This window comes from Thermobia domestica, chromosome 5 (genome assembly GCF_964235325.1).
Source record: "Thermobia domestica chromosome 5, izTheDome1.hap1.1, whole genome shotgun sequence".
NCBI classification, from domain to species: Eukaryota; Metazoa; Arthropoda; class Insecta; order Zygentoma; family Lepismatidae; genus Thermobia; species Thermobia domestica.
The window spans coordinates 274,644,129-274,655,196 of record NC_137458.1 but is presented as its reverse complement, the minus strand read 5'-3'; the positions used below and the strand labels follow the sequence as shown (position 1 = coordinate 274,655,196).

Below are 11,068 nucleotides of genomic sequence, written 5' to 3'. Positions count from 1 at the left end.
CACAGCTGAAATCTGCATCTGAGCTTGTAAAATGTTAAATATTATTTCTTTTTCAGACTGTAGAACATTGTACCACCACATAAATAATCAACTCAGTAAAGCACTACTTAAAAAGATGAATATTTTTATTGTAAACAGAAAGTACAACAATTACATCTTTAACTTTTTCAAACAATTTAAAACAATAAATTACAAAACTGTACAAGAAGGAACTTTATTTAGTGTATGATAACGAATACCTTAGTAACTATTTACCATATGGATACCCACTACGAACATGGCGGTATGTCTTAGAACGTTTGGGCCCTGGATGGACAGCATGCCCTTGTTTCTTCACTACAGCATTAAAGCCATTATCATCTGCTGTGTATTCAACAACACGTATTACACCATCTGGTTGAACCACAGTGTATTGGCCCTTTACAACGCCTCCATCACGTGATTCCCACTGAAGTTTGTTGTCGCCTGTGTGCTTATCATCTACAGCATACTCAAACTCATACTTGGGGTGTGCCTGCAGAGATAAAAACAAGAAATTAATAGAAGAACTACGTTTTAAAAGGTAAGTCTAGTACTGGTTTACCAGGTTTATTGTTACCAGGTTTATTGTTAAAAGATCTTGGCAACACTGCCTATCAACGGCGTAGTTTAGTTTCCTGCTTAGGGAAGCTATTAATTTAAATGTATTATTCTGAGAATGTAGTGCATTACTGGCATAGTCAACCTCAGAGAACAAAATTATCGATTTTCGTCTTTAAAATTATAGTATATTGCAAACAATTATCGTATATTCGTTATGCATGTGATAATTGTAAATATACAGGGTGTGCCAAAAGTAATGGTAAAAATGAAACCACAGATTCATGGCAATAAAACAAGCAAAACAGTTTATGTGACATATAGTTCGGAAGTTCACAGGGGCGGAGCTAGACAGCTCTCAAAGTGAGGGGGGAAGGAGTTGATTTTGAGTTTAACGTCCGTTCAGCAGCGGGGCTATATGAGACGTGAACCTACTGATTAACGTGGAATCCGAACCACATGAGCTCCCGCCGCGAATCGAAACCGGGTCTTCTACGCCAAAGGCGCGCACGCTAACAGCTTAGCCACGAAGGAGCTCTATGAGAGGGAAGGAATTTCACACCCACCTACCGGAATAATGAGAGTAGCTAGGAGGGTGTTCAGAAATACATAAAATCATATCGGCTTGATCTGTTAAACGCATGATACGTAACTGCAAAAGAAATTCTCCATACGTCATGTAAGGATTCACCGAATGTCTCCACGGCAGGGGTAAAGAAAGGATGCAGTAAAGATGGAAACCACGCAGAAAGAAGTTATTATCTATGGCACTATTGCACAATGGGGGTAAAAAAAGACAACTGTCCATGGTTGCATAATTTCAGGGGGCAATGAAAATTAGTATACCAGATAGAAACTTGCAGAGAGACGGTAGAAATAACAAATGTAACAAATCGTGTAATGCAATGAAATAACAGATAGAATACACAACGACGTACTGTACTTGTAACATAGTATCTAACACACAGTAACACTACAAACTACTAGGTCATACGGGCTAACAATAAACGTACCTACAGAAGATGTTCAAAGTGCTGTCGTCCTCCCACATATATGCAACGTGCTAATCGTCGCTGCCATGAGTTTCGAATGCGTTCCATCAATCCCGGTATATTGCGTAACTGTTCACATGCATTTTCAATGCGGTTTTGTAAGTCGGCAAGTGTGTCAATAAGCTCGTGAAATGAAAGTAGTGTTCCTCAGGATAACAATGATAAATTTTTATTTGTGGGATCAGTTGATGGCGGTATTTCATGGAAAGATTATGGACACTAGCCACTTATGACGCTATATTTTTTATGAATATTTTTAGGTCCTTGCTCAAATGCTGCACATTGAGTGGATAGAAGCTTTCACATGTGCAGTTGCAGCAACGGGATCATATTGAACGAATGTAATTACATACTGCCTTAGTCCTTTGAATATTGCATTCACTTCATATAGTGCTCTTTGCAAAACATGTACTTTTCATTGCAGTTGGCAACACTGTTAACCCCACTGGTGGCCGTCATTTGTTCCCTATTGTGGCAAGTCTCTTTCTATTCATCACTTGTCAGCATTGTATTTTGCCGTGCCCTCCTTTTTGTTTTTTTTTTTTTTTTTGCGGAATTTGCACTTTTCCCCCTTGTCCAACCTTGCTGTTTCCCGAACTTCCACCCCTTATACTTCTTGAACTTATTGCTGTGGGCAGCTAATTTTTTGGGAATGAACATCTCTGTTACAACTCTTTCAATTGGCATAAGTTACATCTTTCCCTGCAACTATCATTTTCGGAAGGTTCCCTTGTAAGTAAGTATTTTCTTATATTCCATAAAGCCTGTGGGCACAACTGTTGATGATATTCTGGTTAATTACTGGAATTTCTATTCCCTACAAAAGTACTCAAATTTTAAAGTTTTAACTAAAAGTCTTACCTAGACTAGGCTAACCTAGACCTAAAAAATTTAAAGCTAGCAATTCTTAGGTGAATAGCTATTTGATTATAGACTTATGCTGAAACTGAATGTAATCGTATCCCTGGATACTGAGAAGGGAAAGACTCTGCCGTTTCACGGTAATATAAAAACTGGTTTGATTTCCGGCAGAATCTCATATGTGAAGCAAAAATAAATACTAATATAGGAAGCTTTTTTGTATAATCTGACAAAAGCAGAAAGAAATACAATGAGGGGAGGGGATGACGAAAGAGAGCAAGTGCTGCCAGTGTATTCATAATCATGCAGCCATGGGCAGTATGCCTACAATACCATCAACTATATTACTGATGTTTCTATTTGTCTTTTATCAACGTCATAACCTGCCAGCTCCGTCCCTTCTCACTGAGTAAGCAAGAAGCGAACTGTAACGTCACAGAGCATTCAATTGGAAATGACTGATCTATATCATGAGTATCATGGGATGGCAACATTTGGACATTCTACCACAAATAGTCTTGTAGGGAATGCTTCGCTCACTCACAAGGGACCATTCCGATTTGGTGAATTCAATTGCTAAAAATGATTGCTTGCACTGGATTCAGCACCAAAAGCAACAGAAAAAGACGGCGTTTAGTGGCAGACCGTATACAGGGTTGGGGATAAATGAGGGCTAAGTGCGAAAATAGAACGTAGAAAATGTCTAAAAATGCATGTTAATTTTGAAACGAGTAGAGGGATTGAGGTCAAATGTTGGATATGCGAAATGCATGGTAGAGCTCCACTGAGTAGGCATAATGTGAACAGTGTTTTAATTGCCAATTGTATGTAACTGGTTATAAGAAGAGTCACCAGTGTTAAAACCGGCACGATTTGTTGGAAGGAGTCATTATTATATCAGAACACTGAATTGGACATGTGGCTTAGTGCAAGGTACCACACCAGCATTTAACCAGTGGAACTACTTCTCATTCCGTTAGACGTTGCAAATGTTCTTCTTGATGTTCCAGGATTCGATTCTATCTTTTTCTACCCCTCGTGCATAAAACGTGCTCATGGACTGTACTACAGAGTCTCTAGTTCCTTAATCACGTCACCTTTACGACAGTATTAATACATTGCCATAGCGTAGAACGCCTCCTGTTACATAGATCTCAAACTGTATTCGCCGTTATTGATTTCAATAGACGGTGCGTCGTGACTAGTTTATTTAAGCCTGCTGCTATCTCATCCATATTTTCGTTTACTTGTCTACCAATCTAAGATTTTGACCTATCAACAGATATTTTTGAGCGATATTATTATTATTTTCTCTCTTCTAGAAAGATTGGATTGATTTTCTAAAAGACCTTCCAAATGATTTTCCAAAGTATTGAAGCGAGAGTAACAAGCTTCTACCATTTGATTCGATCGTCTTTTGTGTATTTGTTTGTCCCGTCTGTCTGTCCCACGGTAACTCTTGCCGAACATTAGAATATTCCTTTCTCCAACGTACTGAAAAAAGCGTATTGTTTGTGCTTTAAGTCAGTGGAATCCATTGATGTAAGCAAACAACATGAAGAAACCAAAACAACTCTCACCATATGAAGGAGCAAAGAACAGACGAGGGGACCCAGTTGATGGATTGATATGGATAGAACAAGACAAAAGCAATACTTCAGAACAGGGAGATGCCGTATGACGAAGATGCATATAATGAACTTACTGCCTGTATCTAGAAAAAACGAAACCTTCCTTCTTCGTTCTAGTGTCCCTTCTTTGGAGATAACAAGTAAAAGTTAGAAATCAGGAAGAAATGGGACTTTCCCCACATGTTTGAAATATGATAACTTCTCTTTATCTATTCCTCCCTCCCATACCAGAATCAACTTCGGATTAATTTATCAGTTGATAAAAATGGTTTGACTAGTTTGGCTCAAAGAATGAATCATATTTGAGAACCATGTGGGATCTCGGAATTATTCAATTCATCAGATCTAAAATATTCGATCCAGAGAAAAAAATCGAATCCTTCTTTCTCGGTATCAAATGGAAAACAAAGGAAGTAGGAATCATACAACTTACCACAATCAAAGTATTCGATCCTGAGTATTGAACCCTTGCTCGGAATTGATTGAAATGATTCGATGTCGGACAAAAGAGCCAAACCGCCCATCACCATTGTGTTAGTTTATGATTTCCGGCAATTTCGGTTTGTTGGACTATTGCTGTCAAGCAATAATGTGCTTCGTAAACACTCAAAAGAGAAGCTAGAACATATTAGTATCATATATTACACGTAAATATCTTTAACAAGTTCAAAACTATTTTTAAAAAATGTTATAGAAATGTTATCATATGTGGGGCGATTTTCTAATATGGGGAAGTGAAATTTACCAATAATAGAGGGAAAATTGTCTGAGGGAAATTCTTTGAACGGCTACTTTGTGTTTCGGTCTGACAATATTTGCTATGCTATTCGGAAAGGCTATTGGTTTCTTTGTCTGAGATGAGATTGTGTAATCTTCGAATGCTCGAATATTTTCCGTCTCTGTGAAGAAATCACTGAACATTCATTTGAAGGTAACACATGTTCTGTTGTAATATCTTATGCGTTTAAGAAAACAAAACAGGTATGCATGACAGTCTTTGTTTGCTTGAATGACCTGTCGTTGAAATAAGAGCAGGGAAAACATAAATGGAAAGTTACTCAATGATTCATACTGACAAACATATGATTTTCCAAATTATGATTTTACTCGCAGATCTGGGATAATTTTCGGTCTTTCAGGTATCAAAATGGAAACAATGGGCACCTGCATATGTGAAATACTTCCATTTCTGCTATGAGGATAAACGAAATGGACAGTTTTGAGGTAGTTCGCATTCATAATGTCTCTCAAACAACATTTTGATACTATGTGAAGCAAACTGTATTGAATCAAAGGAAGAAATTGTGCTTGTAATTAGGGCAGGAAGCCAGTTTTCTCTTAACATATTTAAGAAGAGTTTGCAAATCATTCCATTATCATGGAGAAATAGTTTCTCGTCTTGTCCATGACTGATGTGAGGGGTTTAGTACAACAACTGATAGTTTAAAACGGAAAATCGAATCCATTTTGAAAGATACGTGGAAAAGCAGAAAAGAAATGGTTATAACAGTTCTTTACTTGCCATCCCAGTTGACAATTAGAACAACACAGGAACTTTTTCATGCTTGGACAAAAGCGTTTAGTTCTAAAGCTGTAGCAAAGTTCTCTGATTTATTTGAACCGCAAAATCGTTTAATTTTGATGTTTCTTTTCTGTATAAAAATATGTCCATAATTTTCCACCAATCTTACTGTAGGAGGTTTAGGACGTATTTTGAAGTTTCAATATTTGGTATTTTGGAACTCGATATGTATTATACCCTTATATTAGGAACTCTGTATCCAATATGGGAAAAGGTATATTGGTTTTCATTTTTGTATTACCTAGATTATCATTGTTGAAGTTTATATTTTGAATTACATTTCGTCGATCAAGGTTCAATACATCATTACCATACCTTTCAAATATCTACTTTTAAACAAGAAGCTTTCAGAGAAAAAAGACTCTCTATATTTAGCAACTTCCCCTATTATCTTTAAGCGGTTCGTGTCAAGATGGTACAAGGGGGAAAGGGTAACTCTTCAGCAATGAAAAAATCTTAAGAAAATATGACTGAACTTTTGATGATAAGCCATTTTATTTGGTAATACTTTCCTGAAAAATGTGGTTGACGATACGCCACTGATTCTTTAACTGATTAAATATATAAACAATGCCCTGTAAAACTGTGTTAATATTTTCGCAAATGTTGCTATGGGTAATGGTTTATGAACACGGCAAGAAGCTCAGGTGCAGCTGTGGAGGTGGAAGGTGTTACTGGGTACATCCTTAAAAAATGATTTTATTTCTTTTCTTTAATTGTAATGCATTCTTAAATTCCATTATCTGTAATTCTTCAATTCATTGAAATAACTTTTCATCTGATTTTAAATATATTTGAAACCCAATAAAACGAACACATATCCATATGAAAGTTCTGCTTTGACTATCTTTGTGCACACCTATATGAAAAGTTCTACTTTAGTTTCCTTTGTGCATATACAGAAGAAAAGTTTTGCTGTAATTACCTTTATGCACGCACATATGAAAAGTTTTGTCTTAATTACCTTTGTGCAGACTCATATGAAAAGTTCTGCTTTAATTTGCTTTGTCAATATAGATAGGAAAAGTGCTGCTTTAATTACCTTTGTGCACACCCATATGAAAAGTTCTGTCTTAATTACCTCTGTACACACTCATGCGAAATGTTAGCTACCTTTGTGTAAGTTCTGCTTTAATTGCCTTTGTGCACACCTATATGAAGAGTTCTGGCTACGCCTATGACAAGAAGACAGGGTAAAAGTTGAATACATCTATAAATATTTCCGTACTTACGTAATAGTCAACTGTCTTTTTGTAGTTCCTCCTGTGTTGTGATAAACTGGATCTTTGTGAGTAGACTGGTGAGGCTTCCATTACAGAAGCAGCAATCAGTGACACAAAGGTGAACATCTAAAATGTAAAAAAAAAAAAAAAAAAAAAAAAAAAAAAAAAAGTTACATTATTGTTAGAAATGCCTTCTACTCTATAAATATTGAATAATTTCGATACCACTAGTGCAATATAACTGCAATGATATAAAAAGAGCTTTAAAACGGATTTGGTAATTCTCAAAATTATGTGCACACATTGGCGGCTCCAGAACACCCAGTAATTTTTCGCTTAAAAACATTCTTTTAAATTCTGATGCGAGGCACATATATTACTATAAAAATAATAACGAATTCGCCATTGTATAATCACAAATCGAGTGTGTCTTATATACAGAATTATTGAATTTAGTTCTAATTATTTTACTGGGAGACCCCTATTCGATTCCCGGCGGGAGCTCATGTAATTGAGATTAAAACGTTACACCTCAGTTCGAAAGAATCACGCACCAGAGAAATTACGTGGAACACACTATATTTTGTAATAATTGTTAATTGCTTCACAGCAATTCAACACACTTCTAGATTATATGGCGCCCTTTTGCATCGTATATTGACTACTATTTATAAACAAATTCTTGGTAACGAAAACTGTTACCATAGCAACCGAATTACAGTCTTAACGATGAATAAACAAACATTCATATTTAGTAACAGCAAAAAAATTACAAATCAAGATTATTCATGACATTTTTCATAACATTCCTTCTTCTTCGTCTATTGGTAGCTATTGCCAGATAAAATAGCATTTTTGCCCTCAATATTAAATAAAATAAAGGACATAAATACATAATAAATACAGTTATCGTTGTATAAATAGCTCCCAAACTATAGGATTTCTTAAATTGTTTACAATTTAAGGAAGAATTCTGGGACCGTAATATAATTTACATAACATATATGTGATTACCTGGTTTGGCATTGCTCTTGTATATAACAAAATTTCAGTTCATTAACACAACACATATTTTATATTTTATTTCAATATCATATTACTATACAGTAGAGCGTCGATTATCCGAAGTAATTGGGGAACATGGGTGTTCGGAAAACTGGTTTGTTCGGATAATCGAACTGTACATGTTTATTTGCCATGCGCGGAGCGGCACGCCTCAACTCTAAGCTGGCGCAGCTGTTGCTGTGAACAGCTTTGATACTGCCGCTACTTCTACAGCCAGTGCCAAACCGACAGAAGTGTGCTGATTGTTGAAACACAGCGACTGGCGGCTTGGCCGGTCAGCAGCGCCTTATGAAGGCCCCATTAGAAGCAATGTTCCGCCAGCGGTGGCTCAGTGCGGCGACTACTGAGGGAAACTTGGTTTGGGAGTGAGGGGGATGATGGACGGTAGGGTGGGAGAGTAACAGGTGCGAGCGAGTACACCGTTCGGTTAAGCGGTCGTTCGGTTGACCGACGTTCGGATAATCGACGCTTTACTGTATTTCATTTCATAATAATTTATTATATTTCATTTTAATCAATCATCGAAGAGAATGCAAATTCAAAATTTCACAATTTAGTTATTAGGTCCCTAAATAAACTCTTTTCTTAATAATGAATTACAGTTATTGTTGTTAATAGCCAATATAAGTTGAAATGCATCACAACAGTGTTCTCCCGTTTAGGCGCATCTATTATAAAATTGGAAAACGTAATTCTTATGTCATGAAACAGAGTAAGATTCACAATAAATTAGAATAATAATTAAAGAAAAAGGAACAAACAATAATTAATGTCACATTATAATTATACAATGAGAAAATTATTGTACTAAATTAATCATAAAACTCACCGTTATTTATATTAGCTTTGGATAACATTTCTTGAAAAACCAATGTTTTAATAATTTGTAACCATTTGCTTTTCATAGGTCAATTGAAGTAGGTGCTAGTCAACATGAGAGTTTAAAGTATTGTTACTAGTTTCTACATTGTAAGTTCACGACATTGAGTTTCAATTGCTAACGTTATTTTAATATCCTCCGCCAGAAAGCGTTAGGTTAAAGTATTGCGTCATGTTACATCGGTTAAATTACATTGAACCACATACTCTTGCACAGGTTTGATAGTAATATTCACTTCATTTCTTGTTTGTTTCCTATTATAAAAATTACACATCTATCCGATTCGTATTGTTACGAAATCTGATAACTGAATTAGGCTAATTGTATTTATTATGTCTAAAAATTTTTATTACCATTTGCATTAGATTCGGTTATATTGCCAGCAAATCTAGAATTCCTATTTTCATTACTATTATTTTGCCTTATACTAATGTTTTGTATGGGTGGTTGACTGTTAACATTATTGAGTACATTCTTATTTCCACTGCATTGCATAGTCATCTGATTTTCAACATTTTGTACCATTAACAACAAATAATTATAATTCATATACTGCAACGAGATGAAAATTTGCCGTAATTTGTATGATAACAAAATTCTAATTGATGTAATGATTCTTGAATGAGGTTGGAAATGATTCAATAGTTTTAGATCGTTATATGTAGTGATAACAAAGTCCATAATGCATTTATCTACTTTAGAATTGAATCTCCTGTTTCTAACTTGTGCGTCCCTATTTGCCAATGTAGTCATTTTCAAAATTCGCGATCAAAATATTCTTAAAATCTTCCTAATTGCGTAAGCCACTTTTAATAGCTTTAAACCAAACTGAACAGGGTTGTAATAAAAAACATGGGGCAAGATCTTATTATACTTGCTTCAAAATTAGGTAAATTACACTTACCAATTCCTATCAGTTCACATCCTTCGTGTTTTTTTTTTTTCTATAAAAGTACTAGCCGGAATATCATCTACACGACAGCTATATTTTGTTAAAGATTTAATATCATTAACTTTACCAGCATGTTTGAAAATTTTGTATGATTAGATTCTATAGATCTTAATGTTCTACATTTTACGTTAGTATAATTACGCATCGGTCTTTCTTCCTCCTTCTGGCTCTCTAGATCCGAAGTGGAATCTTCCCTTGCTGTATTCTCTAATGGACTTCCATTTTCATATCTGTGCCAGGAAACCGCTGTAGGTGATTTATAAATAACTACTTTACGCTGTGACTCCGTGATGACTTCTTTGGTTGCAAGCCCCATGTTGTTCTCACACTGGCCATTAACTTGTTCTTAAGATCTAAAACTTCCTTTTGTAACTCTGAGATTTGGGTAGAAGTAGCATCTATTCGTGATTCAATTCCATCAAATTTGTTTTTAAGACTCAATGACAATTGCTTTAACTTAACATGATGGGATTGCTCGAATTGTTCCAACTTGACCTTTTGTTGTTCTCTTAAATATAATTTCAAAATCAGTAACGGATTTTGAGACAAATTCATCAACTTGTTTCCTTCTCAATTCTAGTCACAACGATTAAAGACCTATCAGGAGTAGCGAAACGTATTTCTTCAAGAAATTATATTATATGTTCTCCATTTTCTTCCAACACCGCATTTTGAAGCTCTCTCAATGTTTTTTTTTTCTAACTTACGTAATGTCCAAGTCTCTGAACCATACTGTCCAATACTCCATTTATAGCACTTGACAGCTTCTTCCATAGTACAATATTAAGCCTGCTAGTTAAGGGTCTTCACTACAGCGAAATTAAACTACCGCTAACTTTAGAGTTTTTCTGTAATATTTTCAAAACAAATAAAAATACTCGAAAAGCAGAGACGTAGTGAACTAGACAATACAATTTTGCATGTGATGCCGTTATCACAACTCATCTATTTGCTTTCGATTTGCAACTATAGGTAGATTTAGCATTTTTTGCGGGTTCTGTAAATAGCGGCATACCAAAAGCAGATAGATGAACTGTGGTAAAGATATCACATGCAAAATGGTATTGTCTAGTTCACTACGTTTCTGCTTTTCGAATATTTTATTTGTTTTGAAGATATTAAAGAAAAACTCTAAAATTAGCGGTAGTTTAATTTCGCTGTAGTGAAGACCCTTAAGACTGACCTTTCTTCGTTGAATGTCTTTTTGGCTGCTGCAATTCTTTACGTTATCTCTTTGGTGCAG

General features: G+C 35.4%; 1 pseudogene across 1 annotated transcript; it reads right to left on the bottom strand.

The window, feature by feature from the left end:
* Window positions 1-236: 236 nt before the first annotated feature.
* Window positions 237-10,141, bottom strand: LOC145685537 (cuticle protein 19 pseudogene; annotated as a pseudogene). Its single transcript, XR_014131454.1, has 3 exons — window positions 10,097-10,141; window positions 6,938-7,054; window positions 237-514 (listed from the first exon to the last, which is right to left on the bottom strand). The product of XR_014131454.1 is annotated as a cuticle protein 19 pseudogene (transcript).
* Between the last annotated feature and the right edge of the window lie 927 nt (window positions 10,142-11,068).